This window comes from Mirounga angustirostris, unplaced genomic scaffold, assembly GCF_029215605.1.
Source record: "Mirounga angustirostris isolate CCGP_5_RB_7025 unplaced genomic scaffold, mMirAng1.0.hap1 SCAF_15, whole genome shotgun sequence".
Lineage (NCBI taxonomy): Eukaryota > Metazoa > Chordata > Mammalia > Carnivora > Phocidae > Mirounga > Mirounga angustirostris.
The window spans coordinates 91088191-91096369 of NW_026991723.1; positions in this window are offsets into that span (position 1 = coordinate 91088191).

The window sequence follows — 8179 nt, forward strand, 5'->3', positions numbered from 1 at the left end:
CAGGAACGAAAGAGCGGTTCAACGAAGATCAGTGAATGTAATACCACCATATTAAAAGGATTAGGGGGGAAAAAAAAAAACGAAGATCATGTTATGGGGTGAATTCTCTCCTCCTCTCTCAATTCGTATGGTCATAAGTTGTAACCCTCATTAACCTCAAAATGTGACTGTACTTGAAGATAGGGTCTTTAAAGAGGTAACTAAGTTAAAATGAGGTCATCGGGGTGGGCCCTAAGCAAAGATGACAGATGACCTTATAAGATGAAAAGCTGTGGAGGCTAATGTGTACAGAAAGAACAATCTTTTCAGCAAATGGTGCTGGGATAACTGGATATCCATGAGCAAAATAACAAAATCGGACCCCTTCCTCACACCATATACAAAAATGAACTCCAAGTGGATCAAAAACCTAAAGGTAAAAGATAAAACTATAAAACTCTTAGAAGAAAACATGGGAATAAATCTGCATGACCTTGGATTTGCCCATGAATCCTTGGCAGAAAATAAGCAACAAAAGAAAAAAATAGGTAAATTTGACTTCATCAAAATTAAAAACTTTTGTGCATCAAAGGACACCATCAAGAAAATGAAAAGACAACCCAAAAAAGTGGGAGAAAATATTTGCAAATCATATATTTGATAGGAGTCTTGTATCCAAAATATATGAAGAACTCTTGTAACTTAACAGCCCAAAGACAAGCAACCCAAATTAAAAACAAGCGAAACACTTGAACAGACCTTAATGCTTAAGACTTTAATAAGACGTAATAGACCTTTGGATCTCCAAAGACGGTCTAGAAACAGCCAACAAGCACACGAAAAGTGACTCAACACCATTAGCCATCAAGAATGTAAATGTCAAGGGCACCCGGCTGGCTCAGATGGTTAAGCGTCTGCCTTTGGCTCAGGTCATGATCCCAGAATCCTGGGATTGAGTCCCACATCGGGGTCCTTGTTCAGTGGGGAGCCTGCTTCACCCTCTGCCTGCCGCTCCCCCTGCTTGTACTCTCTCTCTCTCTCCAAATAAATAAATAAAATCTTAAAAAAAAAAAAAAGAATATAAAGATCAAAGCCACAATGAGAATACCAATTCATAACCAGGAGGATGGTTGTTTTTAAAAAAAAAAAAAAAGAAAATAACCGGTGTTGGAAAGGATGTGGAGAAATTGGAGCCCTTGTACGTTGCCAGGGGGGATGTGAAATGGAGCAGCCCCTTTGTAAAACAGTTTGGTGATTCCCGAAAAAGTTAAACATAGCTGTACCATATGACCCAGCAGCTCCACTCTCGGTTATGCACTCAAGAGAACTGAAAACAGGTGTTCCAAAGAATTGTATACAAATATTTAGAGAAGCATTATTCCTAATAGCCAAAAAGTGGAATCAACCCCAATGTCCATCAAGTGATGCATGATCAATAAAAGGTGATGTGTCCACACAGGGGACATGATTAGGCCATAAAAAGGAAGGACTGACACCTGTTACGACATGGATGGATTTAGATGAGGCTGTGCTGAAAGAGACCAGACAGAAGATCGTATATGGTATTGTTTCATTGACACGGAATGCCCATAGTTGGCGGATCCACAGAGACAGAAAGCAGGTGAGCGGTTGCCGGGGGCTGGGGGGAGGAAGCACAGGGCGTGACGGCTTAAATGGGTATGGGGTTTCTTTTGGGGGTGATGCATCACGTTGGACATGGGTAGAAGCCATACATGGCCTTCGCTCTCCATCTGCAGGAGAGGAGGATCCCCCACCTGACCAGCCCTGGCTCCCTCCCTCAGACTTTGTTCTGTTGTGTTACTTTGGGCTTCTAGCTCTCAAAGCTGGTATTAACCCCAATTGATCTAACAGGAGGGATGGGAGGGGAGGTGAGAGGGTAGGACTCTGAGGTCTCTCTGCACTCAGCAGGATGGAGAATTGGAAAGGTCCCCACAGAAAGTATAGCAGTAGCGTAGCTAACTTACAAGCCGGTAACAGGACACCAGAAAACGAGTCCTTCTCTGTCACATGCATGTGTGTGTGCTTGGGGAGGAGGTCAGTGAGGGTTGGGAATAGTGGGTGTCGGCTGTCGACAAGCAGCACCGATCGGAGGGTATGCGTTTCAGCGTCACACGGATCTGGGCTTGAGTCCTAACTGTCCGTCTTGTCATGTGGCCTCCAGCTAGTTGGTAAACCCCTCTGAGCTTTGGTTTCCTCCACTGTGAAGGGGAAATGATAGGGAAGCTACGTGTCAGGGTTCTGGGGGGTAAACGAGACGGTGCACAGCCAGATGGAACAGAAGGGCCCTGGCCACAGCCTGGAGGCATGAGCTGAGGACTTGGGCCTGACAGCGAGGGAGGGAGTCCTGAGAGGTGGCAAATGAAGGGCAGACCCGTGGGGCTCCTCGCCTTGGGCATAGGCACCCCCATCTCCCAAATGCCCTAATTAGGAACTGGTGTCATACCCTTGACTCCCACCACCTCACTCCCCACATCCAGTTGGCCACCACCTCCTATGGGTTCTACTTCCTAAATATCACTCCAGTATGTCCACTCCTTCCTTTTTCCTGTAAGACCACAGCAGCCTCCGGCTTCCACAGAGCAGTGGGAGGGAACACGCCTGTCGAGGCTGTGCAGTCTCCAGCCTGGCCTGCAACTCCCACACGCGCCAGCCAATCACATCCTGGCCCTCACACTCACCAAACTCCTTCCTGCCACAGGGCCTTTGCATAAGCTGTTTGTTCTTCCTGCTTGGAACACTCCTCTCCTCTGCCGGGCTTTCCCTGGCTCCTGCTACTTACCTTTCCTGTGTCCCCTCCGGCTCTCAGGGGTCTCCTCCTCAGGGAGCCTGCCTGACCATATCCACTCTTTTTATCCCTCACACACATCACAGACTCACTCCCACTGTGGGCACAGCTCTTTGGCTCTGTGTCGCTCCCAAGGGCTGTGGCTCCGTGGCTGTATTAGTCTCCCTGTCCATGCCTGGTGCTTCATGAGCTCCACAAACGGTGTTTGGACTGATCTGTCCAGTGTGGCTCTCAGCCCGTGGGGTGTGGATGCCAGGCGGGGCTCCGCGCAGGGCCCTTGTCAAGGGGTGAAGGGGAGACACCAGGAGCGGATGAAGTCGGTGCGGTGGCCCTTGGTGTGTGTCTGCTTTTGTCGTGATAGCTGCTCATTTTATTTATTTTATATATATATATATGTATTTTTTTAAAGATTTCATTTATTTATTTGAGAGAGAGAATGAGAGAGAGCACATGAGAGGGGGGAGGGTCAGAGGGAGAAGCAGACTCCCTGCCGAGCAGGGAGCCTGATGCGGGACTCGATCCCGGGACTCCAGGATCGTGACCTGAGCCGAAGGCAGTCGCTTAACCGACTGAGCCACCCAGGCGCCCTATATATATATTTTTAAAGATTTTATTTTTTTTAAGTCATCTTTACACCCAACGTGGGGCTCGAACTCACAACCCCAAGATCAAGAGTTGCTTGCTCCACTGACTGAGCCAGCCGGGCGCCCGTATAGTGGCTCATTTTAGGAAGATTTGTAGAGCTCTTTGAATCAATGTTAAGCCTGGCCGTAAGAGTAGATCATCCCTTTCCTTAAGCAGGAGAAGAAGTCCATCCAGAAGTTCTAGTCCATCTGCACTCGCCAGTGTGCCTCTGCATTCTCAGGGACAGGGCTGTGACGCCAAGCTGAACCTTCTCTAAAATACAGAGGGAGGGGCGTCTGGGTGGCTCAGTCGTTAAGCTCAGGTCATGATCCCAGGGTCCTGGGATCGAGCCCCGCATCGGGCTCCCTGCTCAGCAGAAGCCTGCTTCTCCCTCTCCCACTCCTCCTGCTTGTGTTCCTGCTCTCGCTGTGCCTCTCTCTCTGTGTCAAATAAATAAATAAAATCTTTTACAAAATAAACAAAATAAAATAAAATACAGAGGGAGAAAATGGGGTGTCATGCTCTTGAGAAGTCGTCTTCCCAAAAGCCTTAGGATGAAGCAGAAAGTCAGTATGGGGGAGGGGCGGCGAAGGTGGGGGAGGGTCTGCACACCTGCACACCTGCATCTCCTTCCAGGGCCTCCGTCCCTGTTGTCACCTGGCTGCTCTCTCTGAACCACGTTACACGCAGGAACCCAGCACCCCACCCAGCTGGCACTTCCCTCCCCCAGCCCTGCGCTGGCCCCGGACTGCCGCATCCCACCCCCTGGGCCCCCACCCTGCCCGGGGGCTGTTAGTGACCCGCCTTACACACAGACAGGGGAATGCGGGCAAAGGGAGTGTGAGTCAGTAATGCTGGAGCCAGGATCAGCCAACACCCCTGGGCTTAGCCATGAGCTTCCCCTGACTCGTGTCCATGCTCCTGAAGTTCTGCACACAACACCAGGGGGTCCACAGAGGCCGGGGGTGGGGGGACCCCGGTCAAGATATGGGTCAGCAGGGGCGCCTGGGTGGCTCAGTCGGTTAAGCAACTGCCTTGGGCTCAGGTCATGATCCCGGGGTCCTGGGGTCGAGCCCTGCGTCTGGCTCCCTGCTCAGTGGGGAGCCTGCTTCTCCATCTCCCTCTGCCTGCTACTCCGTCTGTTTGTGCTCGCTCTCTCTCTTTCTCTCTGCCAAATAAATAAAATTAAAAAAAAAAAAAGAGGGGGGCGCCTGGGTGGCTCAGTCGTTAAGTGTCTGCCTTCGGCTCAGGTCATGATTCCAGGTCCTGGGATCGAGCCCCGCATCGGGCTCCCTGCTCGGCGGGAAGCCTGCTTCTTCCTCTCCCACTCCCCCTGCTTGTGTTCCCTCTCTCGCTGTGTCTCTCTCTGTCAAATAAATAAAATCTTAAAAAAAAAAAAAAGATATGGGTCAGTGAGTGGAGCAGGAGTGGCCGCACTGCATAACCGAGGTGACCCCCAGAGCTTTGCAGGGCTGGGACAACACTGCAGAGGGAGCTGCAGGCCTGCGGCTCACCCAGGGGCCCCGCGTCCTCGGGGTCCCACCTGCGCCCGGGGCCGTGAAGGGCAGCCGTGCCACCCGCAGCAAAGACTCGAAGAAGGATGGAGACCTGCCTCTGGCGTGGAGTGCCGCCCCACCGAGGGAGCCAAGCCCCCGATGCGCTCTCTGGGCGCCACAAGGGCCTCGTGGGTACGCCCATGGGTGTTGGCTGATCCCACCTTGGGAGCACGGGGCCCGTGGCTGCACTGGGAGCAGGGACTCCCCTATGAGGACCGGCTCTCTCGCCTCTCCCATTATCTGTCGCTTCTTTCCATCAGCGCGGACTCGTGGACATCTATCTTACACTCTGCATCATGATCCAGGATGATGTTTTTTCCCCCTCAAACCGGCCCAGCTATGAGGGCTCTTTCAGGTGGGCTCCCACACCCCTGGACACAACCCGCCCTTTTGCTTTTCGAGCAATCTCCTTACTTTCTGGCACAAAAACATGCTCAGAAGCTGTCACCCCAACTCTCCAGCTGATTAGCTTAACCTCTTGGTAAGTCATTGTGAAGCACCTCCTGGTACACCCACTGCTGTCATGGCACCAGGAGTAAAGTCAGTGCTCGTAAAATATTTGTCCTTCCTTCTGTTCGGCAAAGGGCAGTTGGTCAAGCTGCCGCTCTGTCTCCAGGGCTGTACCCAGCTGGGGGGATTCTGGAGAACGTGCCGGGAGGAGGGCCCTGCCCTTACAGAACATACCCTCCAGCGGGCCAAAGAGACCCCAAACCGTAAGTGTAGCAGCACCTATGTAGTTAAAACGGTGATGAGGTCTATGCAGAAGGAAGTCGGGAAAGTTTAGAGCCTCTCGAGGTAGACGGAGACGGTGAATCTTGGCTCTACGCTGACTCTTTGGAACAAGCCACCATCACAAGCCTCTTGGTGACCACGTGGCATGTGACAGTGTGCAGAGATCCTTTCCAGAACCCTTCCCCATGCTGCAGGGGGTGGGGTGGGGGGTCCTAGGACAGTGAAGAGGACTTGCATACAGGTCTGTCTGAGTGGCCCCAGGGCGGGACGGTAGTGCTGGTGGAGTGACATCACCACGGCGACCAGCCTCCCATCCTGGCAGCACTTGGCGGACCCACTCCAGTCTCCAGTGCCAGAATGGGGACTCAGCGCTGGCTAGCAATGCCACATACAAGGCAGGCTGGTGTTCTGCGCTGCTGTGCGAGGCTGGGCCTCGGTACCCAGATGTCAACACACATGGTGAGTCTGGGATTGGCACAGGATAGATGCTCACTCCCTGGAAATGAAATGAAGATTCCAGAGCCTCAGGTATTAGGGGAAACACTGCCTCCCAACTTCACCGAACGGAGGAGAAGAGAGGAAAGAAGGAGGAAAGAGAGAAAAAGAAGGAGGAATGTATGCACTTATTTATTAATAGTTGGGGAAACAGAGTCAGAGGAGGGCTGCAGGCAGGCCTGAGGACCCCCAGGAAACCCAGCTGCCTGGCTTGGTTGGCAGCTGAGTTTCTACAGATGGCATGAGTCTACCTCATAAATGCACAGACTGGGTGTGCTAAGTTGGGGGCATGGGCTTTCTCTCTTCTGACCCTAAGCTAGAGCCAGAGCTGAGCATCCCCCAAACCCCAGGGACATTGCCTCCAACTTGCTCCCCTTCCCATGGTCTGGATGCCCACGACTGATATTCACTGCTACTCATAGAATCTTCGGGACTGAAGGACTGAATGTGGGGCAGGGCATCTGGTGGGCACCAGGGAGTGGTTCTGCCTCTCTGCTTTCAACAGGGTGGACTTGGGGTGGGGGAGGGTGATTTCAGACCCTGTGATGTCCCTGGAGTAAAAATCGCATTTGTCCCATTGCTTACAGTATACCCTCAGCACCCGGCACAGAGCAAACTCTTGATTGATATTTGTTGAATACACAAATACAGCACAGCCTGGGTTTCCATCTCAGGGAGGAGATTCTGAAACTTGCTAAACCAACATTCCCCAGGGCAGGAAAACCTCTGATCATCAGCAGGACGTTCTGGCTTGGTCATCTGACATACATCCCCTTTGCCTGCGTTTTCTTGTAAGGTGGGTCCCCTCTGTCCTCTAGGTGTCTGTGTGTCTTCCCAGGAAGTTACAGTACACCACCTTCTCACAGTTGGGCAACTGAGTGGGAGAGAACAGTGGGGGCATCTTGGGTCCATGAACCAGGGGTCTCTGGTCTTGAATCTCAGCTCAGTACCATGTCTCTCTGCCCATGTTTTCCTCCTCTCTCAATGGACATATCTCGTTTGTGGATTGAATGAGATCATGTGGCAGAAATGTTTACCTGGCAAAGTAGAAGAACTCAGTAATTGTTATTTGTATTATGGCCATCATAATGATGATGCTGATGCTGATGCTGTGATGTCTTGTCTGGACTGTGTACTGGCCTCCTGATGGCCTTTCCTGTATTCTGTTCATCAAACCATCAACCATCCATCCATCCATCCATCCATCCATCCATCACTGATTAACTACAATAGGCAGGCACCGGATGTTGGTTAAGTCCTTAAGTCTAAAGCAGACTCAGGGTATACCATTTCCTAGTTCAAGATGAACCAGGGGTGCCTGGGTGGCTCAGATGATTAAGTGTCTGCCTTCAGCTCAGGTCATGATCCCAGGGTCTTGGGATCAAGCCCTGCATCGGGCTCCTTGCTCTGCAGGAAGCCTGCTTCTCCCTCTCCCACTCCCCCTGCTTGTGTTATCTCTCTGACTGTCTCTGTGTCAAATAAATAAAATCTTTAAAAAAAAAAAAAAGATGAACCAGCAACATTTTTGGAGGGCTACTGGTGGTATTTACCAAATTTAATGACTTCTGTTTTGGGGAAGATGGAGCAGAGACATACTTCTCTGTATTCCTCCAGCTAAGTACAACTAAGAACCCTGAACATTATAAATAAAACATAAGAAGACTCCAAAAAAGCAGAGAGAAGAAGGCTGCTGTGGATCTCAGGACCCAAGGAATGCGATGGTGGTGAGTTCCCCAGGTTTTCCTTTGGCCTCCTATATTGTAGTTGAAAAGCCAGCAACCTGGAAATGAACAGTGGGTATGGACACAAAAACTCAACAAAAGCCTGCTGCCTTGAGCCAAAGGACCAGGAAAGGGACAGCTTAACAAGACAGAAAACTTTTAGACAATAACTATTCTTCTGCAGCTCAATACCACCAAAACCATAGTGGCACCACACTGCCCCGGCCAGCAAAAGGCCAATTAGGGAGCAAACTTCTTCCCTCACC